We start from the raw sequence: 17573 nt of genomic DNA on the forward strand, positions 1-17573 counted from the left end.
ACATGTTTCTTTTTTCAGACTATGCACTCTGAGAGATCATGTCCTGCACTATCATCCACCCATGATGTCTCAGCCTGAACAGAGCAATCTCACTTCTCTTCCCCCCTACCCCCCTACCCCCCTACCCCCACCAAGCTCCCTCCCTGGGGGGACAAAAAACACATGATGAAGATCTGTGGAGTTTGACAGCCTATCTGTAATTCCATTGAGAGGCAGAGGCAGAAGGATTGTAAATTCCAGACCAGTCTAAACTACAAAGCAAGAACCTATCTCAAACCCTCCTATACCCAAAAAGTAAATAAATAAAAGCAATATCGCTGGGCGCCAGTGGCTCACACCTATAATCGTAGCTACTCAGAAGGCTGAGATTTGAGGATCGCAGTTCAAAGCCAGCCATAGCAGGACTCTTATCTCCAATTAACCACCAGAAAGCTGGAAGTGGTGTTGTGTTTCAAGTGGTAGAGCGCGCTTTTTTCTCTCTCTGTTCGTTTCTAGCTCTTGCTGCTCTTTTCTTGCTCTCTTGCTCTCTCTCTTTTCCAGCCACGTGGAGTGCCAACCTTGCCTGGTCCCAGCAGGTCTACCCCTTACCTGAATACCACGTGAGTGCTACTGTTCTTACCCCTCTCTCTGCTCTTTTCTCTCTCTTTCCTCTCTTCCCAGCTCTCTCTCATTCCCAGGCCTTTCCCAGCCCCGTGGAGTGCCACCCTTGCCTGGTCCCAGCAGGTCTACTGAATAAACCTACCCCTTACCTAAAAAAAAAAAAAAAAAAAGTGGTAGAGCGCTAGCCTTGAGCTGAAGAGCTGAGGGACAGTGCCCAGGCCCAGAGTTCAAGCCCCAGGACCGACAAAAAAAATAAAAATAAAAATAAAAATAAAAAATAAAAGCAACATCATCTGTACTGTCCCCTCTTCTTGGCACTGCTGGACTCATCTTCTCAAGACCCTTTCCCATTTTTCCACACAGACTGGACAGTGAGTATAGTTAACTCACCATACCTAGAAGACTGTGGTCAACATCCTGGCTGTCAGTATAAAAGCAACTTTTTTATGGTACTAAACAATACAGTAAAGAAAATTCTAGAAATATATGAATGACCAAATATGTTAGGAGTATTTTTATTACTTAGTAACAAGTTTTTTTTGGGGGGGAGAGGGAGTTTATTACACTCTGGAAAGAGATGTGGTAATAAACAAATAATTATGAAGAACAAAAGAATATAAAACAGTGTCTGTGTACATTTACAGTATGTGTATATACACACGTAAAGACTAGAGTAAACCCCCAAACTGTAAGTTTCCTTAGAGTGTGATTTATTTGCATGCATCATTTTCTATACTTTTAAAATGAACCTGTATTATCTTTGGAATAAGAAAAAAAAGTGTGTGAGTACCTATAAGAGAGAGAAGTGAAGGAATCCAAGAGCTTTAAAGAGCAAATACAGATGGATAACTGACATTTGACTAAACCCCATATCATCTCACCATTGCTTGAGTGATTTTTCTGTTACACAACTTCTCATCTTTAATGAACAAGAGTAAAAGAAGCACACAGAAACAGGAAAAAGGATAACTTGCCTTTGCAATTTATTCGGGATCCTGGACTAAGAACTCGAAAATGTCACAAAATTATCTACCTTGTTCTGAAGAGCCTGGTGTCTCTACCCTAACTAGAATGAATTTGTCTGGAGCATTTGACCCAATAACTATTTAAACTGGAGTGAAACTGCACTTGTCCTAGCCCTGCTCTTTCATTTATTGTACACTGTTTCTGCTCAGCAATTTAAAGTTAACATAACAAACCAAACCAGTCCCTGCAAAGCAACTAATAAAATTTCCTTAAAGTGTATTCTCCAATCCTCAACTCTGCAAATGGAGTCAACCACACACCCAGGGGGGCCCTGCACTCTGCCAGGCCCTAGAAGAAGCCTGTAGATAGATATACAGGGAAAGGAGAACTCATCCTGGGAAATTAGCAAGGGATGGGGAATTTTCTTCTCTCCCCAAAGACAATTGATTGTTTCATTGTAGGACACAGCCACTATTCTAGGCACAACCAGGATCCTGCCAATCAAAGGTTCTTCCCTGGCACATTCAGATGATACGACTTTCATGTGCAGAGTGACATTCACTACAAGAGAATACTCACAGACACCAGACACCTGCAGTCCTTGGCTGACCTGCAATTCATCCAAGTAGTATGACTTGAGCTGTAGTTCCCACATCTACAAAATCTCTTCTATGTCCAAAGTTATATAGAATTTGAGATAATGTAAATGCAGTGTATAATGGATCTGCTATTAAGAACTCCCACTGCTATTAACTCAGATTACTTAGCACCAGTCAAGAGCTCTGGACTATCCCCATCTACACATTTGCAATGCAGTGACATGGGGAGACTATAGTTAGAGGAGGGAACCAGAGCAGCCCACCTTCCCAGGGCTTACAATGCTGGTTTGGTCTAACCAGCACTTACTTAGTCCAAGTTCACTCAACTCAAACACTAGGGGAATACATCTATCATGTCCCTGACAAAAAAGTAGTTAGATGTCTTCCAGATTTTCTTTCTAGCATCTCTTGCCAAAATAAATACTCCTTCAAACAAAACAGACACTGTTATGTGCATAGTGTTTTATCACAAATAAATCCCAATAAAGCTAGAATCTACCTCAGAACTGGGCCACAGGTTACCGGTTGCAGAAGTCAGAGGAGGACAGCTGAAGTTCTCTTCAGGTCAGGCACCAATCACGTGGAGTGCAATGACTGTACCACTAATGCTTGTAGTTGGTAGACTGAAAACATTCCCCGTAAAATGCCTGATCAAAGGTTTGTGGCCCGGATTAACCTAAGTCACTAGGACAACAGTGCCCTACAACATGGTTTCTCATCCTCTCTTCAGAATAGTACTTGTTGGTGCTTATTTTTTAGTTCTGAGAAACTGAGGAAATATTTTCTGGCTCTGTCACCAACTCTGGAGACTAGATTAAGATTCCAGATAATTATAAATGAATAAGTAAATAAACATGCTATTATAAAACCCAAATGAAATCAAAACCATCAGTTATGAAAGTTAATTTTCTAAAGAAACCTACCTTATTTTTAAAGACAATGTGCCTTCAAGGGTGATAATATTAATCTTGGGAGATAAAAACATACTTAATGTCCATAGCTATTGAGCTATTCTGCTCATCTGCTAAGATTATCCTAACTTATTATTGTAAATAAGGGAAACCATGGGACCTATGTTTCTTTGGGCCTGGCTTACTTCACTTAATATGATTTTTTCCAAATCTTCCCATTTCCTTACAGATGGGGCAATGTCATTCTTTCTGGTGGAAGCTGGTACCCTAGTATTGTATATACATTTACTTGAATTAGGAAAGGGAAGGGGAACAACAGAATGGTGAGACAAAGGACAAGGGGAAACCAATGCAACAGCAATATACACCAGACAAAATGTTGGAAATGATCTGTACAATTTGGGGGAGGTTGCAGGGGGGGGAGTAGGAGAAAAGTGAGGGAAGGGGTGAAAAGTTTGACAAGAAAGGTACTTATTACCTTACTTATGTAACTGTAATCCCTCTGTACATCACCTTGACAATAAAAAAATAAAAGAAAAGAAAACAAAAAAAGCCCAAAATGACTTTGGATCATCTTATTCCAAGAACCTAGGAACAAGAGTGATTCCATCTCAAAGGCCTGCTCACTCATTCAGTGAACCAACCACAGGCCACTAATCTTCTGTGTCCCCAAACCACTGTCATCAATGCCTCACAATCCCTTCCAGTCCTCACTGACCCCCAAGCCAGCCCTCCATTTACCCTCCATTGGCTAGCTCCCTACCCTAAAGAGTCACTTCACAGCCCCATCATTTCAAGTCGTTATAGCCACCTTTACTGCCTGATAACCCTGATATCTGCCTTGTATTATCTCAAGCCTGTGTAATACAGAATTAATTTTTGGTTTATGCAGGACTAAGGAATCTGGCATTTGAAGAGACTTGAAAGAAACTGGTCTGGTCACCATGGTTCCAGAAGACTTCACACACTAATCCTGCAATAACAGGTGGGCACTGACAAATGCTCAATCAATTGTGCTTATTCAATTTTTTTTCTTTTTTCTATTTTTTTCTATTTTTTCTATTTTTTCTTTTTTTCCCCCCTTTTTTGTCAATCAAGGGGCTTGAACTCTGGGCCTGAGTGCTGTCCCTCAGCTCTTCAGCTCAAATCTAGTGCTCTACCACTTGAGCCACAGTGCCACTTTTGGTTTTCTAGTGGTTTAGAGATAACAATCTCACGGACTTTGCTGCCTTAGCTGGCTTTCAACCGTGATCCTCAGATCTCAGGCTCCTGAGTAGCTAGGATTACAGGCATGAGCCACCAGCACCCGGCAAACAGTATGTTTGATGTATGTAATTGAGTATATGTTACGTTGAAGTTGTTAATGATTACAATTTGGCATAAAGCAATGATAATAATGAGTGAACAAATGATTCAAGCAATGAAAGTCATGCTGTAAAAGCAAAAGAACAGGCTGGTTATTTGACCCAGCAGTGGGCGGTGGAGAGAAGCCATCTCTACACACCTCTCCATTCCACACAGTCCCTGAACCACGTGGGCAGAAGACCTTCATGCTATGCCACACCTGGGAGCAGAGAGCAGAATACTTGAGACTCCTCCCAGGGCTCCACTCCAAGATCCCAGTGATAACAGAATGATTCAAAGGTGAAAAGCAGCTGTTTGTCCCAGACAAAATCATTTTCCTCATACTTTATCATATACGTCAATAAGAGCAAGCTCATCAAGATCTATCCTTAGAAGCTTATCCTAATAGCTCAGCAATCAAGGTCACATGGAGAACATGTGGAGACAGCAAGGTAAACGTGTGCTTGCTCATCTCAGAGGTATACCAGAGTGAGAAAGACAAAGATAGATTCCTGAATATGGTGAATGCCTTAAGACCAGTTTCTTAAACTCTCACCAAGAAAAAAAAAAAAAGAGGTTTTATTAGCAACTGTGATTAACCCATTCATCTCCTCTCAGGTGATTAGAGCACAACACTTCTGCCTGGACATTTGAGGAGGTTGTTCTGCGTTTCAGGAAGAAAAGGAGCTCCTCATGAACACTTTGGGCTCTGAAGAACTGAATTATTTTACCTAGGCTAACTGGGCATTCGATTTTATGTTTAAATAAAATATTTTGCATTCTAGAAAAAAAGCAAAAGAATATACTTTTCATCCTAATTAAGTCAGACAAATATTTCCTGCACTCACTCTCCATCAACAAATTTTCCTCCACGGTGATTAAAACAAGTCTATGTGAAAAAGGACATATAACACTTGCTATCTGAGGCTAAGATCTGAGATCATAGTTCAAAGGCAGCCAGGCAGGAAAGTCCCTGAAACTCCAATTAGCCACCAAAAAAACTGGAAGTGGAGCTAGGGCTCCAGGGGTAGAGCACTAGCCTTAAGCAAAAAAATCAGGGATAGCCCCCAGGCCATGAGTTCAAGCCCCAGAAACTGTACCAGGAAAAAAAAAAAAGGGAAGGAAAGAAATGCCTGTGGATATAAGGATATCATGTAGAAAGAAGGATACCAACTCTAAAGGAACTTGGCAAAGAAAGTTTGCTTCTGTAGAGAAGGGTGTGTGAGCATTCCAAAAGGGTGTAAAGCTGAACTCACATCCAGACAGACTGAGCCCTCCCCCATTACCTGCATGGGTCAGGCTCAGCCTTTACATCTCTGGCAATTGGCTAATACCCAACATTTAAACCAAAGGAACTGGGGAGTGTTGGTGGTGGACTTTGAAAGAGCAAAGGACCTGGCAAGTCTTACAGGCATTACCTCTTGGCAGGGAATTTTCACAGACAAAAGGAAGAGTGGCTTAGCAAAACAGGAAAAGAACCCAGAACAGAGCAAGTAAAATTGGAGTCTTACAAAGGAATATAACACACTTTGTTTAAAAGTTGGTTTTAAAAAAGACTATTTCCTACAAGCAGTATTTTGTTTAAGCCTGTGAGTGAATAACTTGTGTTTCTGCCTTGAAGAAACTCTTAAAGAAAGAAAAAAGACTCTAAACAAATAAAAGTGATACTAACAAGGTTCAGGTCAGTTAAGAAGCTAAGGGAGGAACTAAGTACTACCAAAGAAAGGAAGGGTAAGGAACTTGATCACAGCAGGTTCCATGAGAAAACAATCTTTAACAATATTTCATGTTGAAGGTCCTCTAGGTATGAAGTGACTGTGAATAAAGATAAAATGATCTGAGTAAACACAGCATTTTTAGAACAAGGTATTTGTTATGGCGTCTGACTAAAGCTGAAGGTGGCAATGGTTTAGTCCCTGAATGGAGCCTCCTTCCCTCTGGGAATAGTGAAACCAGTAATAAGACTTAACATGACTTAAGTAGTAAAGGTAACTTTTATTACTAGCCAAGAATAGCAGAAGTGGGAGGTACATTAGCCAATCAATTTGTCAAACCCTTGGGGGTTGGGAAGGTAAAGATAATCAAGTAAAAGAAAAGACAAGTGAAGATTTTCCTGGAATTCAGACACTGCCTTTTCTTTTATGGTTCTTTCCATCATCTGTCTCCATGGTAATTATCAACTGTCAGTTCACTGGAGCTTGTGTCATTTAGCATGCAGACAGCATCATAATGAAGTAATCCCACTAATATCCAACCAGTTTGGGTCAGCCCACCTGAAGAGGAACTTCTGGTTCCTCTCCTACTAATATCCTGTCCTCAAAGGTAAATAAGATTTGGCTGAGTAGTTAGTCCTAAGTGGAGGAATAATTAGCAGGAATGAGCAAGGTGGGGCCAATTGCTGAATATCTCATATGATTCATGAGAATTCAAAATATCCTGGACTTTGCCCAGTAGGCAATAGATAATGAAGGCTGTCAAACATATTTGTTGGCTGCCTACTGTTATGAGATCTGCTGCTAGTCAACTTAACATTATATTAATTCTTTCAACATTCCTTGGAGGATTTGATAGAATCACATTTCAGTGTAAAAAGGAAGTCCCTCATTTTCTATGTCCCATTCTCTGAAACAGATCTATTTAATGAACTAGAAGGACATGAGTCTAGGAAGGAGAAAACCAGAAGACTAGACATGAGTATGCAAATTCAAACTCCAGTGATTCCGCACAAAGACAAGGACAATGTATAGAAAAACAGTGTGCAAATACAATGCAGATTGCAAAAACAATCTGCTAAACAACAGGCCACACAGCTTCTGACAAACAGAAGGTCTCTCCCTCAGTGTTTTATACCATCCTCTGGTATGACAAGAGGCCCTACTGCTACTCTTTGCACAACCTATTTGACCTAGCTGGACAGAAACCACATTATTTTCCTAGCATCCCACCAGGAGAAATGTTCTTAGATACCCACATTTAAGTCTAATTTAGCCAGTATGTAAAAATCAGGGCTAGGATATGGCTCAAGTGGTAGAGCATTTGCCTAGCAAGCACAAGAAATTAAATTCAATCCTCAATATTATCAAAAACAAATATATATAATATGTTATTTATATATATATGTATTTTATGTATATATATAGTATCCTTAGCCAAAATCAGTGTCAGAATCTCCAAACTCAAACATCCAATTCTATAACAGTATCAAAGAAATGTCTAATAAGCATTTCAACCTTAACATCACCAAAACAGAACATCAAGCCTGCTTTTCTCTCCAGTTCTCCCCTCTCAGCAACTGGGCTCCTTTTTCAAATAAAAAGTACATGAGAGAGGACATCTAAAAGCTCTGCCATAAAGAAGTCAGAAATAGTAGGATCACTGTCCACAGCCAGCCCAAGCAAAAGCACAAGACCCTATCTGAAAAACAAACTACAAGCAAAGAGGGCTGGGGGAGGAAGGGGTCAAAATGGTACAGTACATACCCAGCAAGCAAAAGGCCGTAAATTCAATCTCTAATACCACCAAAAAACAAACAGGAAAAAAGTGTAAATATTGACTTTGAAGGTTATTTCTTCCAGATTATTAATCTACATCTACCTACTTCCTTCCAACTTTAAAATAACACTCTCTAGACTGATAATTTCTCCTAAATACAAATTCCAATGTTTTTCCTCTGCCTCCTTTAATGATGTCTACATTTAGCAGTCAGAACAGTTTTCAATAGCATGCATTCTTACTAGGAGCAATACCAACCACCACAGGAATTTGGTGGTTAAAAATATTGTACATTACAGGTAGTGGAAAAACAAAGGAGGAGGTAACAATGCTCTATAGGAAACGTACTCATTACCCTATTCATGCAACTGTAACCCCTCTGTACAGTATTTTTACAATTAAAAACATTAAAAATTGTATATTACATTGGGTTTGTGGCCCTGTGAAACTCAACTCTTTTCAAAAATCTTATTTTTTGCACATAAGGAACACTCTGATAAACTAAAATTAGCTGAAGCTTTCAATTAGTTACTTTTAACTTAAATTTTCTTTTAGAGCCGCCATCCCAGCAACTCAGGAGGCTGAGATCTAAGGATCATGGTTCAAAGCCAGCCAGCCAGCAAAGTCCATGAGACTCTTATCTCCAATAAACCACCAGAAAACTAGAAGTGGTGCTGTGGCTCAAGTGCTAGAGTGCTAGCCTTGAGCTGAATTGCTGAGTGACAATGCCCAGGCCCTGAGTTCAAGCATAATGACCGACCAAAAAAAAAATTTTTTTTAATTTTTGGAAAGGTATTAAGTGACAACATTTTGTTACAAAACCATGTCATTTCACTCATCTACACATAACCTTCCGGTGGTTCTTATCACTCTAGAATAAAATCTAAAAGTCTTCCCTGGAATTATATAGCCCTGCAGGATCCAGCCTTTGTTTTCTTTGTAAAGCTTCTCTTGAATAATGTATAGTGACACCTAAAGATATCCACATCCTAATCCCTACATCTTGTAAGCAATATCTTACATAGGCAAAAAACAAAAAACAAAAGAAAGGTTAGGGAAACATTACATTAAGCATTTTAAGAAGGAGAAATTATATTCAATTCTTAAGTAGACCCTAAATTAAATAACTTTATGTTCTTGTAAACATATGTGTGTGTGTATGTGTGTGTGAGTACACACTTGTCCCCATCCTGGGGCTTGAACTCCTGGCCTGGGCACTGTCACTTAGTTTTTTTGCTCAAGGCTAGTTAGTGTTCTACCACCAGAGCCACAATTCCACTTCCAGCTTTTTAGGGCCCAGTTGGAGATAAGGGTCTCAGGGACTTTGCTGCAGTTGGCTTCCAACTGTTATCCTCAGATTGCAGTATCATAGATATCTAGGAATCCAGCAGTAAGCAACAAGTGCTTTCCTGAGCAGGACTGTCATGCTCTTCAATAACAAGAGACCCAGCACAGACAGAAAGAAGCAACATATGTTAAGTCCTGCCTGGATTGTGAGACATCCACAGGCTCTGAGTTCAGGGATGCCTAGAGATCTGGGGGAGAAAACTGATCTCAGAATCACACAAATCAGGAGCCTAGATGTATCTAGTGCAGACACAGCATCTACTGAGAGAACAGTGCATCATAGACCAAAACCCTGCAAGAACCACAGAGACAAATGCAAAAAAAAAAAAAAAAAGGAAGGAAGGAAGGAAGGAGGCGAGGGACACAAGGAGAGAGGGAAGGAAGGAGGGAGGGAGGCAGGGAGGGACAGAGACAGGGAGTAAGGGAGGGAAGGGGAGGGAACAAAGGAGGAAGGAAGGGAGCTAGGGAGGGAAGAACCAGAGGTACCTTGGACCATTGAGAATCTTATCTGAACAAAAACACATTCAAATGAAATTAAAAACAGATTTCCAAGTTTTGAAGTAAATAAAAGTGAGAAAGTAAAGGAAAATTTATTTCCAAATGGATGAGGTAATATCTAAATTCATATATATGAAATATGTAAACTATGGAGCCTATCTAAATCTGCCTCTCATTTGAAATAGTAAAATTCTGGAAGTCCTGAAGTTTACCTAGGTTTGAGGTGAGCCGTAATTATCTTTTTTTCTTTTTTTCTTTTTTGGTCATGTGGCTTGAACTCCTTCTTTTCTAGACTATCTTTGAAGCGAGATCCTCATATCTGTGCCTCCTGAGTAGGTAGGTTTACAGGTGGGAGCCACTGGCACCTGGCAGTCCTAACTATCCTTTACCCACCAAATACTATTGTCAAAAGTTCAGGGAGAGCTAAACTCACATGACCATGTGTAGATGCTACAAAGAGGAACCATCACTTTAAGTCTTATACTTTGATTTCCTATATTTGAGAAGATAAGAGGTTCTCTGTTTCGATTTCTCCCTATTTTAACTTGTTATATTGGGGTAAGTCTTTCCTAAAACTTTGCAAAGAAAAAAAAAAAAAAACCACCTGCTGTCATGAAGTGTAGCCAGACACTAGTGACTCATGCCTATATTCCTAGCTACTCAGGAGGTTCAAAACCAGTCCAAGCAGGAAACTCCATGAGACTCTTATCTCCAATAGATGACTCAAAAAAGCCAGATTGGCACTGTAGCTCAAGTGGTACAGCCCTCCACTTGAGCAAAAGAAGCAAAGGGACAGAGCCCAAGCCCAGACCTCAAGACCCATGACCAGAAAGAGCAAAAAAGAAAGAAATGCAGCCTGAAGAAGAAAAATGCGACCATGAAGCTAGAGGGGAGTAGAGAGAAGAAGAAGAGTTTCAGAAAGGAGGAAGTCTAACTGCAACCAAGACTATGACAGAAGCAAGAAATAAACCTGTAAACCAGGCATAGTAGCAATACTTGCAATCCCAGCACTCAAACAGCAAGAAGCTCAAGAGTTTGAGGGTAGTCTGGACTACACAATGAATTGTAGGCCTGCCTAGTTACATATAAAATAAAACCCTGTCTCAAAAAAATAAAAAGTGAAAGCAAAAAAGATTCAATGGAAGTCATTTTCATTTTATATTTCACTTTATTACATGTTCATAATTAATAACAACATGAGTATATATTAAAGTACAAATAAAGCCAAAAAAAAACCCCACAGTACAGTATTAGTGATGTGCTTCAGAGATCTCATCCATATTCTTATACAAACTTTTCACTAATGAATCATCATGTATGGGAAGTAGCAAAAAAAGGCCTGACAGGATATTGGAAGTAGCCAGTGGGGTACTTCCAGATAAAGGAGCTCTTAGCAACATTAAAAAAACTCAAGTTTCCATTTTCAAAGTCTAGGAACACACCAATCCTGCCCACAGGCCTCTCCATATAATGAGACAAAAATGGGGACGAGGTAAAGAGATGCGAATCATTACTCCCCTTCACACACAAAAGGAGAAATATATCCTCAGAGTCAGTTATGGTGGAGTTCTTACGTACCCCAGAATTCCTACAGACTCCTAATGCCCAGTCCCAAGAGTCATCTACACTCAACTCCCAGTAATGTTTCCCAGAGCTGAACACATTTACTCCCCATCCAGTCAAATTGCTGGATCCATCAGAATTCAAAAATATATCATCGTTGTCTTGGCCATTTATGAGTTTTCTCACATAGTCAAAGAGCATCACACCAGGATTCTGTGTCTCCTGGTTGAAGGAAATCTCCACTCTGTACTGGTTGAGTTCTTCTATCAGTCCAGACATGGGAAGACCACTGAGCTTTGGATTCATAGGTTGGGGCACAAAGACCAACAATGACTCATACCTTCGTAGTTTGTATTTCAAATCCTTGAGCAGTTCCACATCTGGATTTTGGTATGTTTTCATCAGCTCCTGATACATCTTTCTGAGTTGTTTGTTCTTATTCAGCATTTGTGTTTTTCTTCTTTCAAGTTGCTGTAAAGTTGTGCTTTCTTCAACTGAAAGTATGTCTGAATGCTTTTTTGCCTCTTCCTGCAATTCTGGAAGCAGCATCTCGTAAGTATTGTTGAGCATCTTGCGATACGTATATGCATAGTAAATCCAATCGGTGACTAAAACAAGCTGTTGATTCATGTTTCTCTTGTTTTCTTGTATCTTGTCCCATAAAGATCTCATTTGCTTTAACATCAGCTCCTGTTGCTGCTCCGCAGCCCCTTCAATGGAACAATGTCTATGGTTCCTGTGCCCCAGAGACTGGGAGCAGAGCTTACAGACCAACTCCTTTTCCACTTCGCAGAACATCTGCTTGGTCTCCTTGTGTATCTCACACTGGTGTTCTTCAGAGCTCAGGCACTGCCGGAGGCTAGCTTTTCTAGCAATGGACACCAGATGCTTCAGAATGATGTTGGTTTTGAGGTCTCTTTGCTGCGATGGACCCCTGCAGACAGGGCACATGTCTGGAATCTCGGCTTCTTCCCAGGCAAAGCAGATACATGGTCGACAGAAAGTGTGTCCACAGTCGATGGTGACTGGGTCTATGAGGATACCCAAGCAGATGACACAGGTCAGTTCCTCCTGGAAGGCCTTGGAGATGTCCGAGTCCATCTTTCCAATGAATGCAAGTTTAGAGAGCTGATTCTCCACTCTGATGCTCACCAACTGTAGCCAGCTTCTAAACTCCAGCAGTTCTGTTGAAGTGGGAAGCTAGTCTGGATAGTCTGTGTGCCTCAGTGGTTTGGCTCCATTTATAGTTAGAGAGGGTGGGACCTAAGTACTCTGACAACCAATCATAATGCTTTTCTTAATGGGATTAGACAAGGGTGTGTTCCTGAGCTTTCCTGAGCAGGACTATAATGCTCTTCAATAACAAGAGACCCACAAATGTAAAATATACTTGGAACTCAAAAAATTAAATCCCTCAACAACAAATCCTCAAAGACACAACTGCCCAAAAAATAAGTGGGCTAAAGACTTAATGGGAAACTTCTCTGAAGAGGAAAGAAGGATGGCTAATAGACAGATGAAGAAATGCTTAAGCTCCCTAGCCATAAAAGAAATGCAAATCAAAACAACATTGAGATACCACCTCACTCCAGTTAGAATGGCTAATATCAAGAACTCTAATAACAACAGATGCTAACGGGGATGTAGACAGAAGGGAACCTAATTGCATTTTTGGTGGGAGTGTAAACTTGTTCAACCACTTTGGAAAGTAGTATGGAGGTTCCTCAAAAGACTCCACATAGAGCTCCCCTATGACCCAGCAATCCCACTTTGGGGAATTTACCCAAATGTTTACAAACAAGACCACACTAAAGCTACCAGCATGACTATGTTTATTGCAGCATTATTTACCATAGCTAAGATATGGAACCAATCCTGATGCCCATCAGTAGATGAATGGATCAAGAAAATGTGATATATATACACAATGGAATTCTATGCCTCTAGCAGAAAGAATGACATTGCCCATTTGTTAGGAAATAGAGAGACTTGGAAAAAATTATATTAAGTGAAGTAAGCCAGGCCAAAAGAAGCATAGGTCCCTTGGGCTGGGAAGGTGGCTCAGTGGTAGAGTGCTTGCCTTGCATGCCTGAGGCCCTGGGTTCCATTCCTCAGCAATACATAAGCAAAAATAACTAGTATATGTCTGAGTCAAGCAGAAAATGTCAGATAAGTTGATGTTAGGGAAATGAACCCTAAGATATGTATTCAAATGTTTTTTTTTCTTTCATGTGATTGTTTCTAACACATTTATAAGATTATTTCTTTGTTGCTTTGTATGCCCCTCCCTCACAGTATAACCCCTGCTTTCACTGTATTTGATGTTGGTACAATTTGTGGAGGGGAAGGGGAAAAAATAATCTTTTAAATAAGGATACAGGTGGACCCATTGCAACAATGAGATGTACAAGTAGTTATGTCGAAAACAAACTTCACAACTTTGGTGGGGAGAAGGAGGATAGGGGGGGCAGAGGGAGGATGGGAAGGGATGGGAAGGGGAAACAAAGGAGGAGGCAACAATGCTTGATAAGAAATGTACTCATTATCTTGCCCATGTAATTGTAACTGCTCTGTACAGTATTTTCACAATAAAAAATAAAATAACAAGAGCCCCAGCACAGACAGAAGGAAGCAACATATGGTAAGTCTTGCCAGAATTGTGAGACAGCCCCAGGCTCTGAGTTCAGGGATGCCTAGAGGTCTTGGGGAGAAAGCTGATCTCAGAATCACACAAATCAGGAGCCTAGATGCATCTAGTGCAGACACAGCATCTACTGAGAGAACAGTGCATCATAGACCAAAACCCTACAAGAACCACAGAGAGAAATGCAAAGAAAAACGAAAGAAGGAAAGAAGGAAGGAAGGAAGGAAGGAAGGAAGGAAGGAAGGAAGGAAGGAAGGAAGGAAGGAAGGAAAGAAGAAAGGAAGGCAGGGAGTGGGGAGGGTGGGGGAAGGGAGGGACAAGGAGGAAGATCCAGGAGGGAGAGAGGGAAGAAGGGAAAGAGGCAGGGAGGAAACAGAGGAAGGAATGTGCCTTGGACCATTGTGTTGCCTATCTGAACAAAAAAACATTCATCTGAAATTAAAGCCAGATTTCTAAAAGTTTTGCAGTAAATGAAAGTGAGAAAGTGAATGAAAAAGTATTTCTAGATAGAAGAGGCTATATCTAAATATATTAATATAAAATATGTAAGTATTGGAGCCTATCTAAATCTGCTTCTCCTTTGAAATGGTAAAATTCTGGAATGTCCTAAAGTTTTCCTAGGTTTGAGGTGAGCCCTAATTATCTTTACTGTTTTTTTTTTGAGGATGGTCAGGTGGCTTGAACTCCGGGCCCGTGTACTGTCCCTCAGCTCTTCAGCTCAAGTCCAGAGCCCTCCCACTTGAGCCACAGTACCACTTCAAGTTTTCTGATGGTTAAGTGGATGGAGTCTTATGGACTTTCCGGCCAGCACTGGTTTGAAGTATGATCCTCAGATCTCAGCCTCTTCAGTAGCTAAGATTATATGTGGGAAGCACCTGCACCCAGGTAGTCCTAATCATCTTTTTTTCTTCTGCTTTTTTTTTGTTGGTCATGGAGCTTGCCCTTTGGGCCTGAACACTGTCCCTGAGCTCTTCAACTCAAGGAGAGAGCTCTACCATTATGCCACAAGACCACTCCCCAATTTCTAGTGGTTTTTTGGAGATAAGAGTCTCAAGGACTTTCCTGCCTGGACTGGCTTTGAAGCCTGATCCTCAGATCACTGCCTGCTGAGTAGATAGGATTACAGGTGTGAGCCACTGGCACCTGGCAGTCCTAACTATCTTCTACCCACCAAATACTATTGTCAAAAGTTCAGAGAGAGCTAAACTCACATGACCATGTGTAAAAGATACAAGGAGGAACCATCACTTTAATTCTTTTACTTCCATTTCTGCATGTGAGAAGATAAGAAGTTCTCTGTTTCCCATTTCTCCCTATATTACCTTATTACGCTAGGATAAGTGTTTCATAAAACTTTACAAAAAAAAAAAAAAAAACACAACATACTGTCGTGAAGTGTAGCCAGACACTAGTGACTCATGACTCTATATTCCTAGCTACTCAGGAGGTTGACATCTGAGGATTAAGGTTCAAAGCCAGTCCAGGCAGGAAACTCCATGAGACTCTTATCTCCAATACATGACTCAAAAAAGCCAGAGTGGCACTGTAGCTCAAGTGGTACAGCCTTTGACTTGAGCAAAAGAAGCAAAGGGACAGAACCCAAGCCCAGACATCAAGCCCCATGACCACAAAGAGAAAGAAAGAAAGAAATGTAGCCTGAAGAACAAAAATGTGAGCATGTAGCTAGAGGGGAGTAGAGAGAAGAAGAAGAGTTTCAGAAAGGAGGAAGTCTAACTCCAATCAAGACTATGACAGAAGCAAGAAATAAACCTGTAAACCAGGCATAGTAGCAATACTTGCAATCCCAGCACTCAAACAGCAAGAAGCTCAAGAGTTTGAGGGTAGTCTGGACTACACAATGAATTGTAGGCCTGCCTAGTTACATATAAAATAAAACCCTGTCTCAAAAAAATAAAAAGTGAAAGCAAAAAAGATTCAATGGAAGTCATTTTCATTTTATATTTCACTTTATTACTTGTTCATAATTAATAACAAAATGAGTGTATATTAAAGTACAAAGAAAGCCAAAAAAAACCCCACAGTACAGTATTAGTGATGTGCTTCAGAGATCTCATCCATATTCTTATACAAACTTTTCACTAATGAATCATCATGTATGGGAAGTAGCAAAAAAAGGCCTGACAGGAAATTGGAAGTAGCCAGTGGGGTACTTCCAGATAAAGGAGCTCTTAGCAACATTAAAAAAACTCAAGTTTCCATTTTCAAAGTCTAGGAACACACCAATCCTGCCCACAGGCCTCTCCATATAATGAGACAAAAATGGGGACGAGGTAAAGAGATGCGAATCATTACTCCCCTTCACACACAAAAGGAGAAATATATCCTCAGAGTCAGTTATGGTGGAGTTCTTACGTACCCCAGAATTCCTACAGACTCCTAATGCCCAGTCCCAAGAGTCATCTACACTCAACTCCCAGTAATGTTTCCCAGAGCTGAACACATTTACTCCCCATGCAGTCAAATTGCTGGATCCATCAGAATTCAAAAATATATCATCGTTGTCTTGGCCATTTATGAGTTTTCTCACATAGTCAAACAGCACCACATCAGGATTCTGTGTCTCCTGGTTGAAGGAAATCTCCACTCTGTACTGGTTGAGTTCTTCTATCAGTCCAGACATGGGAAGACCACTGAGCTTTGGATTCATAGGTTGGGGCACAGAGAACAACAATGACTCACACCTTCGTAGTTTGTATTTCAAATCCTTGAGCAGTTCCACATCTGGATTTTGGTATGTTTTCATCAGCTCCTGATACATCTTTCTGAGTTGTTTGTTCTTATTCAGCATTTGTGTTTTTCTTCTTTCAAGTTGCTGTAAAGTTGTGCTTTCTTCAACTGAAAGTATGTCTGAATGCTTTTTTGCCTCTTCCTGCAATTCTGGAAGCAGCATCTCATAAGTATTGTTGAGCATCTTGCGATATGTATATGCATAGTAAATCCAATCGGTGACTAAAAAAAGCTGTTGATTCATGTTTCTCTTGTTTTCTTGTATCTTGTCCCATAAAGATCTCATTTGCTTTAACATCAGCTCCTGTTGCTGCTCCGCAGCCCCTTCAATGGAACAATGTCTATGGTTCCTGTGCCCCGGAGACTGGGAGCAGAGCTTACAGACCAACTCCTTTTCCACTTCGCAGAACATCTGCTTGGTCTCCTTGTGTATCTCACACTGGTGTTCTTCAGAGCTCAGGCACTGCCGGAGGCTAGCTTTTCTAGCAATGGACACCAGATGCTTCAGAATGATGTTGGTTTTGAGGTCTCTTTGCTGCGATGGACCCCTGCAGACAGGGCACATGTCTGGAATCTCGGCTTCTTCCCAGGCAAAGCAGATACATGGTCGACAGAAAGTGTGTCCACAGTCGATGGTGACTGGGTCTATGAGGATACCCAAGCAGATGACACAGGTCAGTTCCTCCTGGAAGGCCTTGGAGATGTCCGAGTCCATCTTTCCAATGAATGCAAGTTTAGAGAGCTGATTCTCCACTCTGATGCTCACCAACTGTAGCCAGCTTCTAAACTCCAGCAGTTCTGTTGAAGTGGGAAGTTCCTCTGGATAGTCTGTGTGCCTCAGTGGTTTGGTTCCATTTATAG

General features: G+C 40.8%; 1 protein-coding gene and 2 pseudogenes across 2 annotated transcripts in view; all 3 read right to left on the bottom strand.

Annotated features, from left to right (window-relative positions):
• Positions 1-17573, bottom strand: part of Gpd2 (glycerol-3-phosphate dehydrogenase 2) — a 161120-nt gene that overhangs the window by 127262 nt on the left and 16285 nt on the right. The window lies entirely within an intron of this gene.
• On the bottom strand, positions 11028-12421 carry LOC138833005 (tripartite motif-containing protein 43 pseudogene; annotated as a pseudogene).
• Positions 16075-17427, bottom strand: LOC138833884 (tripartite motif-containing protein 43 pseudogene; annotated as a pseudogene).

This window comes from Dipodomys merriami, unplaced genomic scaffold (assembly GCF_024711535.1).
Source record: "Dipodomys merriami isolate MVZ:Mamm:240054 unplaced genomic scaffold, mDipMer1.0.p SCAF_1, whole genome shotgun sequence".
In the NCBI taxonomy this organism is placed as follows: domain Eukaryota; kingdom Metazoa; phylum Chordata; class Mammalia; order Rodentia; family Heteromyidae; genus Dipodomys; species Dipodomys merriami.